Consider the following 15119-nt stretch of genomic DNA (forward strand, 5'->3'; position numbering starts at 1 on the left):
TCCATTATGATGTAGATACTTATTAAAAAGCCATTTCGCAGAGAGAAAATATTGTTCTTGGTTTTAATTACATTGATCTTGTGAGATATGTTTGCGGTTCTTAAATTTCTGTATTAATTTTATTGTAATTTAAATAGTTATTTCCTTTTAGCAATATAATTCATATCTCACAATGGCTAGACAGATATACTAAATTGAATTATTTTGTAATAACCCTTTTTTGTGTACATATTACATTTAACAATTGTGAAAACATTCCTGTGTTTTCTATGTATTAACCCCTCACTGGATTATAGATAAGAGTTGTACAATAATGACCCATACCGCATAGTCAGCTATAAAAGGACCCGACATGACAATGCAAAACAATTCAAACGAGAAAACTAACGGCCTTATTTATGTACAAAAAATGACTTCAAACTATCTGATTTATAATGAAATGAGTCGTCATCAGGAAACAATTTTTGGCCTTATTAAACATTACTACATGTAGTTTTATCGGAAATTCCATGTTTTTAATATAAAACAGGACCTAAAGACTAAAACATGCATTTGTTTGTAACTGTCCTGAGTCAGGAACCTGCTGTTCAGTAGTTGTCGTTTGTTTAAATGTTACATATTTAATTTTCGTTCAGTTTTTGTACATAAATAAGGCCGTTAGTTTTCTCGTTTGAATTGTTTTACGTTGTCATGTCAGGTCCTTTTATAGCTGACTATGCGGTATGGGCTTTGCTCATTGTTGAAGGCCGTACGGTGACCTATAGTTGTAAATTTCTGTGTCATATTGGTCTCTTGTGGAGAGGTGTCTCATTTGCAATCATACAACATCTTCTTTTTGTATAACCAAGAGTGTTTCTCGTTTCTTCTGCATTATTCATTATCAAATTTTGATAAAAATTAATAAAAGACGTACTTCGGCGTGGTTTCTAATAAGAAACTCAATAGTTGTGCATGTAAATTGGAACTCGTGTAACTCGTGCGCACATGTTAGTAATTCGTGCTTAAGAGCTGTAATTTTTGTAAATGGAACTCCAGGGTTGCCGTATTAATGTGTTTCTGTATCTTTCGAGTCATTGTTAATTTGTTTGTATCATGCTCAACGTACAATGTGTACCTCCCGTCATTTGAAACGACATTTTTACGAATTAAACTGGTGAACTGTACCAATATTACGCATTTCGAGGTAAAACAATAAGTCAAAGATTATTATTTAAAATTGATATTTCTGTTTTTATTTTTTTTTCAAAACAAAAGATAACGCGAAGTGAAAGAAAAAAATGCTCAGTTAAAGCAAAGAACAATAAAAGTAAGTCGCGGATATGTGCCCACTAAACCGCCGCCTCTCTCTTCGCTTCTTTTTTCATATCTCTTTTTTTATAAGTCCCCTGTATATCAAGTATACGCAGACAAATTAGTCACATGTCATTGAGTGAACTTAAGTGTCATTAAGGTTTTAGATTATTTGAATGGATTATTTTTCATAGAAGTTCTTTTAAAATCTAGCTTTAGCATATTTTTCCCCCATCATTCGACTAACATGGAACATAGTCTGTGGTATTCCTAACTTGGTTCATATAAGGTACAACGCCTATGTTACCCCGGTTTCTAAAAGCATAATTTTGTAGATTTGAAAAATCATCTGACGATTAAAAAACAAAGAGTTCAGAAAGGAATTGCACCATTTATTTTTGTACCCTAATGTAAATAGTTTTTTTTTATTTGATATTTTACACTTTATGCTTTTAAAATCTTTGCCTGTCTGAATGGTCAAGTTTTTATATTTGTATATGTTATTATTTAACAGAGTTTCCAATGTTGATGTTTTAATGTGTTTGTTCAATTGTAAATATAAATCACTGGTATTTTTTGTATTTAATTTGTTTTGACAAGTTATCTGACGCTCTAGAGGAACGATTTTATGAAAATATTGGCACTACTAAGTTCAGTCCCTCTATGTAAATACGTTTACTTGATTGATTGATTATAATTAACTATTTCTGTTTTTATTGTGTTATCTTTGCCACTTATAATTACGCTTTATATTCTATATAAACAGTTTTTTTTATCTTTTTTATTTTATTTATATGAGAAATAATAATTGATGCAAGCTATACTTTATTGGAGTTTTAACATGGATAGGCATTACATTCGTGATTATTTTTGCTCGTTTGATAATGAAAGCTAAAATAACACAAATATAATGCCTACCCATGTTAAAACTACAATAAAGTATTATAGCTTGCATCAATTATTTCGATTCTGATTAGGAAAATTAAGGTAATGTCTATGTCCGATGTGTATAGGTGTAGAACGTTTATGTAGGCTCTTCTATGAACCTCCCTTTTTTTGTTTGTAAACTAGCAAATGACTAGCAATGTGATTTTTCAGAGGGAGGAGTTTTGAACAAGCAGCATGAACGGTTGTCGTATCTAGGTAAAATATGTCAATTTCGGATTGCAAAACGTTATAGTCATAATAAATTAATTAGAATCAACACGTGCATCATTTAAGAGTTTGGAAGTTTTATAAAGTTAAGGAAATATATTAAATGCATGCCAGTTTGATAAAATTCATTACTCTGTAGAAGTCAATATGCAAACAAATTTTATTGGATTTAGAGCATGGGTTTATTCATAAAGCGAATGAAGCACGTCATATATTAGAATGTAAAATATCATATTACTAAAAACATATGTATTTGTATCTTTTGTGTCTCTGGTTAGATCAGTGCCAACGTACCTCCGATCATTTGAAACCACATATTTACGATTAAAATACAAATGTTAAAATGTACCTATATAACGCAATTCTAGGTAAAAAAAAACCCATTTTTTTTCAACTTTTCAAATTAATTGATAACTAAAAGAAAGAAAAAAAAAGTACTCAGATAAAATTAGCCATATGAAATAGACTTATTATTAAAATCTTTGTGATATCAAGGTAAACGATTATTTAAATAGCACTTTTCTTTAGTTTGAATATTTATAAATTATTGTTCGTTTTATATTCAATGCTTTATGCCTGTGCTGTCTTTGTCAATCTGAATGTCTAAGTTTTTTATATGCGTATATGTTATTATTTTACAGACTTAGTTTGCTAGCTGATTTTGTCATGTCTAGTTTGTTTTAATAGCTATTATTGAACTTTCCAACTTCAAATATGTTTGAGAAGTTACCTGTCGTTTTAAAGAAACGAGTTCGGACAATATAGCGCAATTAAGTTAAGTGCCTTCATGTAAATACGCTCATTCTACTATTTGATTTTTTACTACATAAGTTTTTGTATGTTATTGCATTGTCCTTGAAACTTATAATTACGCTTTGTATTCTATGTAAATAGCTTTTTAATCAAATGTTTAATCTATAATGAAATATCATATTACTATGCCTTTGTAACTTTTGTTAGATCATGGTCAACGTTCCTCTAATGATTTTTATAAGACATGGTTACGATAAAAAAAAAATCCGAACTGTACAGATATTAAGCATTTTGATATAAAACAATGAGCCATGGATTATCATTTGAAGTTGATATGTCATAATGGTCATAAGACATCGCTTTAAGTATGTAAATTCTTTTTTTTATCAAAATTTTAAAACTAAATGATAACTCAAAAGGAAAGAAAAAGGAATTACTTATATAAAGTTAGCCATATGACATGCATGGATTTAACTAAAGGTCAAGGAACAGTAAATTGACTATGTCAATAAAATTTTGCACACAACCTTGGTTCGTTAAACTAATTGAAATGCACTTATCTCTTTTATTATCTGAAATCTTACTGATTGAATTCTTTCAAATTAGGTGAACATTACATGATATCAAATAATCATATGGTCTCGACTCTTTGTTTGCATGTCTAATGATGAAATTGTTCATTAGCTGGTAGTAAAAAACGTCAAAAATATAGGTTTAACATCATGCATCGCGATGACATTACGATCATTTCGACGTTTTGTGTTGTTGTTTTTTTTTTGTTTACATTAAACACCACTTTGAATGATATGTATCATAAAAACGATGTCGGTGCCCCATCATTATTAAATCATAAAAAAATGTAAATACATGTATCAACAACATATAGATGTTTTAAATCTATGCAGTAGAAATCTGAAATTTTGTGATTTTAAGACGAACCAGAGTTGTATGTTAAATTTTACCAACATCTGTAACATGGCCATTTTTCTGAAACTTGACCTTAAGTGTCATCAGGGTTAGAGATAATTTGAATAGTATTCTTTTAGGAAAAATATTAACAAATTTATTTTATCAAAATTTGGTGTGCGCAAGTTATCAACCATCACTCGATCGATAAAAATGGAAAATAGCTTGGGGTGTTCAAACATCTTAGTTCTTTTAATTTTCAACATATATGATCTTTCAAAATATTTCTAGTAATGAAAACGTATATAACGCTTAAAAAAACAAAGAGTTCAGAAAAGAATTATAAGTTTTGTTCCTTTTTTTGTAAATACGACAGGTGTCTAGATATGAAAAAGTATCTGACGATTAAAAAATAAAGAGTTCAGAAAGGAATTGCACCATTTTAAAGTTTTGTCCCTCTATGTAAATAGTTTTGTTTATTTGATTTTTTACACTTTTTGTTTGTACAATCTTTGCCAATCTGTAGGTCTAAGGTTTTTTTAATTGAATATATTAGTAATTTACAGACTTAGTTTCCAAAGTTGATGTTTTCATGTCACTACAAACCATTAAAGTCTGAAATGGCCTATATCTGTACTCGACTGTACTGATTTTTACTCGACCAGTCTGAATTGGTCTGACTTTTACTTGACATTACTCGACCCCAGTCTGAACCATACTTGACTGTACTGAATCGTACTTGACCCTTATCTTTGCCGTCGAAAATAGTCTGAACTATTACTCGACCAGTCTGATACAGTCTTAACCCATTCTCGACATGTACCCGACCTATTTTTCCAGTCTAAACCATACTTAACCAAAGGTCTGAACAATAATCGACCAGTCTGAACCATACTAGACCAAAAAACCTCTACTTTCTTTACTGTTAAAATACATTTCTTTTTAACTGACATATGTAACAACAACCAACAAAATTTAGAAAAGATTTTAACCTTATAAAAGAAATATATCTATGATTATATTTAGGATAAAAAAAAGATATTATATATAACTTATATCAAAAAGGGATAAAATTAAATAATTAAATAAAATTGTTTTTCTGATTAGTGGTAAACTATAAAGTATAACCTCTGCTTGGGGGAAAACTCATAAATAAGATCACACCTGGTCAGAGGTATTAAATTCTAAATAACATTGATTCAAAATTGCAACATCCTGTTTAAATTAAATAACAAGGCCTTTCGAATATACATGTATGTACTAGATAAGTAATACACGAAGTTAAGAAAATGGGGCTTTCTTTTTACCTGTAAAACACACATGTACCGAGGTAATTAGAACATATTAAAGTGCTTTATGTATGCCATGTTAATTTGACAAAAAAATACTTAAATTAATTGAAAATTTTTGTTACTGTTACTTTGGAATACATTTCCTTATTTAAAAAGGTTATCAAGGATTGCTATGGAAATTCTATTATAATGATTATATTAAATTCTTGGATTAATAAAACAAAACAATTAAGCTCTCATTTTTTTAAAAATTATTAAGTTGTTTTATATTCTATTTTATATATATCTTAATAAAAAAAAACATTCACTGCATTATTACCTGAACTCAACTGACACCATAAATTATACTAGGCTTAAGTTAATGGTGAAAATATTCCAGTTGCCATAAAATACTTCCGAAATATTCATAAAATTTTGAATAATATTGAAAATATTAGTCACAATTCATTTTTTTTAGATTATTTGATTAGTTTGTTTTATTTATATTTTAAAAGTTGATATATATTATAATGTAAGTGTTGATTAATATTGAGTTGAAGTTATATTATGATTGATTATTGTGAAATTTTAATTTCAATACTGTATTGAATACATTTTTAATTTTAAGTTGTTCAAATTTCATTTTTATTCAGAAAATTCCTAAATTGATAAAATTCAGTTGATAGATACAAAGAATAGGTCTAGTTTGGTTAAGACTAGGTCGAGTATGGTTCAGACTAGGTCGAGTATGGTTCAGACTAGGTCGAGTACGGTTCAGACTAGGTCGAGTACGGTTCAGATTCGTATAAAATGGTTAAGTACTGGTCAAGTACACATTCAGACTGTTAAGTATGGTTCAGACTACAGTCGAGTATTATCAAGTAAATCTCAGACGAATTCAGACTGGTCGAGTAAAAATCAGTACAGTCGAGTACAGATATAGGCCATTTCAGACTTGTAATGGTTTGTAGTGTGTACAAGTCTTATTGTAAATAATGATCTTTGAAATGTATATCCAATTTTCAATAGTTTTTAGAAATTTCCCGATGCTTGAAAAGAAACGAGTTCGATAAATTATTGCATACTTGAGGTTTGTCCCTTAGTGTAAAAACTTTTTCATTTGACATTAAAACTTTATTTTAGTATTTTCTTTGCAACTTATAGTAACGCTTTATATTCTATATTACCATTATTTTTTAATGAAACGTTTATTTTATTGTATCGTACATGTCGCACATTCCTATATACTTTTATCTTTTGAGTCTTTGGTTTGATCATGGTAAACGTATTTCAACACATTTGAAATGTGCATCTGGTGCAGGAAAATTGGTACCGTTAATGTTATTGAAACAACACTTTTAATATAAAAACAGCAAATGTTGATCTGTACAAATATTACGATGTCCAGCTAAAACGATGGGTCAACAATTACGTTGCGACGTTGCATGTGTCAAGACGAATTGAATGTAGCATATGTTTTTCCCTTAAATTTTAAAATTAAATGATAAATTTTAGTGAAAGAACAAGACAGGTCTCACATAAAATTAGCAATATGCACGTGACATTGATTTATTTTAAGCGTCATGCAAGTTTGAAAATAACTAAATTGTATGTTTCTGATAGAAAATACTTATCATTTCTTTGAAGAAAAAAAAATAACGTGATTTAGGTTTCTCTTATTATATGATTTAATTAATTATCTAAGTTACCATTATTATGTTTATTAAATGTTTTTGTTATTGTACCATAGCAAATTACTTTGTATTTTTCTCTATTGGGTCTTTGGTTAGATTATGGTCAACGTACCTTTCATCATTTGAAAATGCATGTTTAGGATAAACACTGAACCATGCAAATATTAGGCATTTCCAGGTAAAACAACGAGCCAACGTTTATTGTTTGAAATTGATATGTCAAGAAAAAATGCATATTATTTTACATGTAAAGGCGGGTTTTTTTTCTTTTTTAAAAGACTAAAAAATTAAAATTACTCAAGTTAAAGAAATAGGAAATTCTCAGAAAAAATTAAACATATTACGACGATTTAACATAAATATCATCAAGTTTATCATCAATTATTTGAATATCAATTGTCTTACAGTTTGAATATTTTCAAAATATTTTCTTGTGTTAGTCTTTTTGCAAGTTGTAATCATTGAAATGTCTAATTAAGTTTAGGTTGTTTTGAGGAGTTACTTGACGCTTTATAGAGAAGATTTTGGAAAATTAGTTCATAACTAGGTCTTGTCCCTTGATGTAAATAGGTTTATTTGTTTCTTTGAAAATGTACACACAGTTTTAATTTGTGTTGTCGTTGCTCCTAATATTAACGCGTTATATTATTTGTGTATTTTTATCTTTAGTGTTTTGATTGATCATGCTCCACGCATTTTCGATCATTTGAAATTGCCTTTTTAAGATAAAAAAAAATATGCAAATTTTATGCAATTTTAGGTAAAAATGAGTAATCGTTTAGTTTGTTTTTTTTTTTTTAAATAAATGGCAAATCGCATTAATTTTATAATACGTTTGTGATTTTCAAATTATTGTCTTGATAATTAGTCTAAATATAAGAACAACACGAGAGGATTAGATAAATATTTGCCATGTGATATGTATTTTAACAGTCATCAATTTAAAAGCTTAAAATTTCTATTTCCTATATTTTGATTTTTACAAACTATTCATTTATACAAATCGCCAATAGCTAGCTTTCTCTCCATCTTTTGACAATGTTTTGGACGTTCAATGTCTTGTTTTATGATAATCTTTCCAAATGTAAATATTTTTTTAAAGATTCATGTCGGTTTGAAGAAAATATTTTGGTTAAATACCTGCGAATATAAATACGCTTCATAAACTTGCAGTGAGATGAGAGTTTTATTTTTTTGCTCCGTGTTGAAGGCCTCACTGTGACTTTTAAATGAAGATCAGCAATTAAAGCGCTGTTCCGTTGCTTTTGTATATTTCATTTTTGTTGTTGCTGTGCATGTACTTTTTTTCATGGAAGGATACCCCATATCCTTTGTGTTTTTATTATGTGTTAATTTGAAAGTTAACTCTTTTGTTATGTATTGTGTTTGCTATAATCATTTACGATTTAAATTCTAATTTTGCATATATTTTATAAAATATTTATTGTATTGTATCATAGCTCTTATCCTGTGAATCTTTGGGTTTATCATGGTGAAAGTATTAGTTTTAAATAATTATTTGCAATGACAAAAACATAATGTATTGGAGCACCCAAAAAAAAGACAAAATAGACAGTTTACTTGAAATTATTTTTAGCATATTTTACCTAAAGATCTTATTTTTCCATAGATAAAACAAATGGACATCTTATTGTGATATCTATATTCTACTCGTACCACATTAAACGGGAGTATTTTATGATCAAGTGATAAAGCAACTGTTGAAAAGCAGGGTACGGTTTGATACCAATTCTATGCAGCACATTGTATTTGAGTTATGTTTTACATATGCAGTACTAGTATATCATTTGCTCCAAAAATAAATGCTGCGTTTATGCTGATTAACATGCTGATAGAACATGTAGAATGTAATGAAAACGTTCTAAAAAGTCAATATTGAAAAGAAGCAACATTGATAAACTGGACCCAAATAATTTTTATAACATCTTTGCACTAAATCTGCTGCATGTGTAATTATTGATACTTATTCATATTAATAAGACCATATATTCTATCATCCTTTTAAAGAGAAACGTTGAAATTTAAACGTTTACTCTGAGAAAACTTACTGATTTAATTAAAATTATGTTTTTGTTAAATAGCAATTAAATACAAATTTTTTTGGTCATAATTCGGGGATAACGTTATTTCGAAATTGTAAACATGCATTGCAAATTTTAACTGTTTAAAAATACAATAGAATTGATGCTGTTTTTCTTAAAATTCAGCTTGTATCACGTGGTATAATTTTAAATTAATATTATGCATTTACCTCGACAATTGGATGTAAAAACAATAATTTTCAAGAAAAACTTTTTACAAAAAAGTTGGTGCAAAATTTTGAGATTTTTAATAAATATTAGTTTCCATGTAGGTTATTCAGATTCGTAAGACCATATACATTTTTCTTTAATAATGTTACTTTTAATGGTTTTTTTTCTTGCACTTATAACTGTAACTTACATAGTATTAAAAAACTAGATAAAAACTCATTAAAATATCAGAGTTATATTTTGTTGTACACCAGACACGCGTTTTGTCTGTACATGTATATGACTCATTGATGGCGTTCGAATCAGAACAGCTAGACGGCCATATATCGAATACGAAGTTGTTATGGATTTATACTGAACAAATCGAATAATTTGTACAAAAGAAGATTGTTACAAAAACGTTAAACAAAAGTATCGGTCTTTTAGTCAAAGCAAATTAAAAAAGAGGAAGTCCAATTAAAAAACTCAACAAAATCAAAAACGGTTAATCAATGGAACAAGTGAAACACAACATGCCATATTTCTGACTTGGTACATGCATTTTCAAAAGAAAATAGTGTGTTTAAACTGTTTTTTGTACCTATAGCTAAACCTCTCATGTGTCTATGACAGCTACTTGTAGTTTAGTTATATTTAAAAAAAAAAGTAGCTGAGCACAATAAATACGAATAAAATAAATCGACAAAAACTTATGCCTGTGGACAGAAACAAAACTTACTGATTCTCAAATTATAGGAGCAGATAGTGTTTAACCCCCCAAAAAATACCGTATCATTAATATTGCATGTTAACACTCATATGCTGACTACTGATTTGGTACAAGACTAGCAGCGGCTTTTATCCAGTAACTGTAAAATCTCCATGCACAGGGTTATTTTTTTTTTTTTGGAATGAATGTTTTCTAGATATTACAATTTATACTGCAACTAGTTGTGTTTACTTCCTAAAACTAGTAGCATAGCTATATTTTGTATAATGTCAATTTCATCATGGAACACTTTCTTCAGTATAGTTGGTGGGCGAATGACCCAGCTCACATTACAATATTCCAATAATATTCCCCTCAAATGAACTGTAGTATAAGACAGAAGGGCCAGGTAGTTAAAATAAGAAGAATCAAATATCGTTCAGCTATCAGACCAAACATCCGATTTTTGTTTCTTTCCAAAAACGTAGATTTTACAGACTTAGTCATATCATACATCAAAGATTTTATCTACAGGTACAATGCATCGAAACATAAAACAGAAGATACTAATATAACAAATTAATAAATAAGATAAGGCTAGCACCATAAAATACAATGTTACAAACAATATTTTAGACAGAATGTAACAAAGTAGCAAACAATGAAAATGTCACGTATCAAGTCAGGAATATGGCAGTTGTTATCTAATTGTTCGATTCTATATCTGTTGCATTGTCGTTTCCTTTTATAGTTGACGTGTTTCCCTCGGTTTGAGTTCGTAACGCGGTTTTGTTTTCTCTCAATCGATTTATGACTTTTTGAACAGCGGTATACTACTGTTGCCTTTATCATCTCCCATCGTATTAAAATAAGAAGAAGTGGAAAGAAGGCGAAATTACAAACAGATAAACAAAACAATTAAACAGACACAAAAAAACACAAAATCTACCAAATAATGTGGTTGATCTCAAATTTTCCGAAAGGCTAAGCAAATAGTGGCCTCATTTTGTTCATAGTAAGCACTATATATATGTATCTATGATAATACTCATTTAGTAATGTAACAATCCAAAAAAGACGACAGGATTGTGTTAACAATAATTGGAAATATCCGTTTTCATCGGTGAAACATATAATATGATATATTCCATATCATTTAACCAGCTGGTGATTGCGTCCATACAACTTGACCCATTAAAGTCTTGACTTAAAAGCTTCCTTTTTACGATTAATTCTCTACGAAAGAAATTATGATCAGATTCGCATGCTCCCTGATTTGGAATCAACTTGAGGATACATGATCCATTTGCAGGCGCTTTTGGAGTGTGCTTGTATTATACCAATTAGTAAATCATTAGTTATTTAATAGATTATATCTACTACACAATATTAAATGAGCCATTAAAAAACTTCTTATTGGTGACAAAACACGACACATAAAGAGTAAAAGGATAAACCAACACCGGGATGATAACCAACATTAACTTTCAAGATTATTATTATTAACTATGTAGTAGGGTGCCCAGTATCGAAAAAGACGTCTAGTTAACGAGTTTAAGTTAACGGATAACACTCGGCTATATTTATATGCAAGCTATTGGAAAATCATTATATTTTTCATTCATGAATGTCGTCGTAAGCTACCGTGGTCACGTTTTTCAAAATTTTGTGGTTTCTTAGGGTACCCAAAGATACCTTATTATACAGCCCATCTTCAACACGAAAAATAAAATTATTGCTTTCTGTGTTATTTTTTCAAATGATACTTATCATTTAGCTTAAAAATTAAATTTATCATATAACGAAAGCTAAAAATATTTATATGATTTAAGTATAAGTATTTCATTATTTTAGTAGGACTATTATTTTAGCGGAAATTTACCACCTTTTGAACGAAAGCAAATTTATTGCGTGTTACTTTCACTGATGAGTCTTATGTAGACGAAACGCGCATCTGGCGTACTAAATTATAATCCTGGTACCTTTGATAACTATTTCACGGGATTTTTACTCTGATTACATCAATAAGACATGGTTCATATGTGTGCCAAATATCTTTTGTGTAATGTTAATCGGTGAGAAGAAAATAACAATTAAAAACACAAATTTAGTGATAGTTTTGCCTTGATTCAAACACGCCTTTTCTCGTGCCGTTAATCGTTTTGTAGCTTACACTATTAGGTCATTAACTAGGACAATTTTCACTAACTTCATTTCTCTTTTTTGTCTGTTGTATGGTCAATTTGTTTGTTTTGAATAGTCCAGTTTTTTGGAAGATCGTTGTTTTGTAACTTGAAATATTATTTTGTTGGTTTTTATAACTTTAATTGATTTTTTTTATTGGTAAAATTAAAATTGAGAATGGAAAGGGGAAAGTGCCAAAGAGACAACAACCCGACAATAGAGTAGACAACAGCAGAAGGTCACCAACAGGTCTTCAATGCAACGAGAAATTCTCGCAAACGGAGGCGTCCTTCAGCTGGCCCTTAACAAATATTGTTATGATATTGTAATTATTGTATTTATTTATGTTGACCTGATTTGTGTTGTGTGGCCTGATAGTTGTTTACAGAATAATCTTAGAACTGTGCAGTTTAGAAATCACTGGAACAATTACAGAACGATTGGAACTTTCCAAAATAATCCTAATAAAAGATGCGTTATATAAACTTCTACATTTTACTAGAAACTTCCGTTGTAACTTTCTAGGACGTTCCATTCTAGAGTGTTCTAGTATTTTCCGTGACAACTATATATATGTATAGACACTAAAGTAAAACACACTCTTGGACTTAGACTTCGACATAGATAGACATTAATATTCATAACATTTAGATTGATACTTTTATTCTACAAACAACATCATACTGGATTGTGACCGTAGTAGTGAATTTAATATATTCAGATTGAATTCCCAAAGATATCCGGATACAGACAAAGATAAAAGATTGGACTCATATTTTGACAGTTAAGTTGACAGTAATATTTGTGTAATACTTCTTGTAAACTTTTGTCTTTTGTTGGCTACAATTTAAAGGTAATTTCTGGCCGTAACAATATATACTAGTTCAGTGATAATGAACCCCATACTAAACTCCAAATTGTACACAAGAAACTAAAAGATAAAATAATACAAGACTAACAAAGGCCAGAGGCTCCTGACTTCGGACAAGCGCAAAAAAGCGGCGGGGTTAAACATGTTTGTGAGATCTCAACCCTCCCCCTATACATATAGCCAATGCAGAAAAGTAAACACATAACAATACGCACATTAAAATTCAGTTCAAGAGAAGTCCGAGTCTGATGTCAGAAGGTGTAACCAAAGAAAATAAACAAAATGACATTAATACATAAATACCATCAGACTACTAGCAGTTAACTGACATGCCAGCTCCGGACTTCAATTAAACTGATTGAAAAATTATGTCTTCATCATATGAATATCAGGCACAATCCTCCCCCTGAGGGATTTAGTATCATACCATCATAACAAATATGAGAAGAACATAACCCGTGTCATGCCAACAACTGGTTTATTGATAATAAATGTGTTTCGTTCCGATGCAAAGACCCTATAAGTGAATCAATATTAACGCCAAAATATGCAATCTTTAATTACCTGACAACAGTATCGTAACTATATCCCTTCTTAATAAGTCTATTTAAAGGTTTTGTTAGTTTCTGAGGTGAATACTGACATTTTTGTGCTTTATAAAGAATATTTCCATAAAATATTGGATTTGAACGTATAAGAAGTCTGCATGTTGAGCTATATTTACGAATGATGTCCATATACCGATGATAAAATTTAGTAAATGTTTTGACTAGTTTGTGATATCGAAAACCCTGGTGTAATAATTTTTCAGTAATACATAAATTTCTCTCGTTAAAATCTAAAACATTGTTACATACACGAGCGAATCGTACAAGTTGGGATACATAAACACCGTAAGATGGTGACAAGGGAACGTCACCATCTAAAAATGGATAATTAACGATAGGAAATGAAAAATCATGTCTTTTATCATAAATTTTAGCATTAAGCTTTCCGTTAATGATATATATATATATATATATATCAAGATCGAGGAAAGGGCAGTGGTCATTGTTAGTATTAGCTTTATTTAAAGTAAGTTCAACAGGATAAATTTCTTTAGTATACATACTGAAGTCGTCATTATTGAGAGCTAAAATATCATCCAAATATCTAAAAGTATTATTAAATTTGTGTTTCAGATGTTGTTTGATGGGTCTTTGCTGATTTTTGTCATAAATTGTAACTCATAGCAATACAAAAACAGGTCCGCAATAAGTGGTGCACAGTTAGTCCCTATTGGAATTCCGATAACCTGACGATATACGGAATCTCCAAAGCGAACAAAAATGTTATCTAGTAAAAATTCAAGAGCAGATATAGTATCAAAGCATGTTCAATTGACATAGTTTTTTTGTTTGTTGCTACTAAAAAATGACCTAAAAGAGTTTGAACATATATATTCACATTCTGACTTTTTAAATGGCCATTTAATTAGGTGTGTGACTTTTTTCTTAACGAGAATGTGAGGCAATGTGGTATATATGGTCCTGGTTAGGGTCGACAGGCGCATTGTTCTTTAGTCTTGAAGGACAACCCAGATGATTTCACCGATTTGTCAAACCTTTCTTATTGTGACATCGATGAATCGATAGATGCATCTCGAGATCTTGTCGTTAGGTTGAATGATCTCAAGTCAAAACTAAAAATAGATCATTGTGCTTAAACACATTGAGCGTAAAATTGACTACAATTTAAAACTTCTCCCTTGTCAAATTTCTTTCTGTGAATCTACTTTTAAACAATGTGAAATAAGAGCTTCACTCCAGACGTAAAGATGTCTTCCAAAAATAGCAACCCTAACACTCTCTTCTTCAGTTCGAATGAGAAAAAATGACTTGTATACCTCGAAGGTCAGGTGTCATCCGAATTTCTGCAAGATTTAGTTTTACTTGTGAGGGGAAATATGTGTTTTAAAAGTATTGCATTTGCTTCGACAAAATCTATCATGTAAAGATGTATGCCCATGTCAGGCAAATGACATATGTCAAAATG

The sequence above is a fragment of the Mytilus edulis genome, chromosome 2 (genome assembly GCF_963676685.1).
Source record: "Mytilus edulis chromosome 2, xbMytEdul2.2, whole genome shotgun sequence".
Lineage (NCBI taxonomy): Eukaryota > Metazoa > Mollusca > Bivalvia > Mytilida > Mytilidae > Mytilus > Mytilus edulis.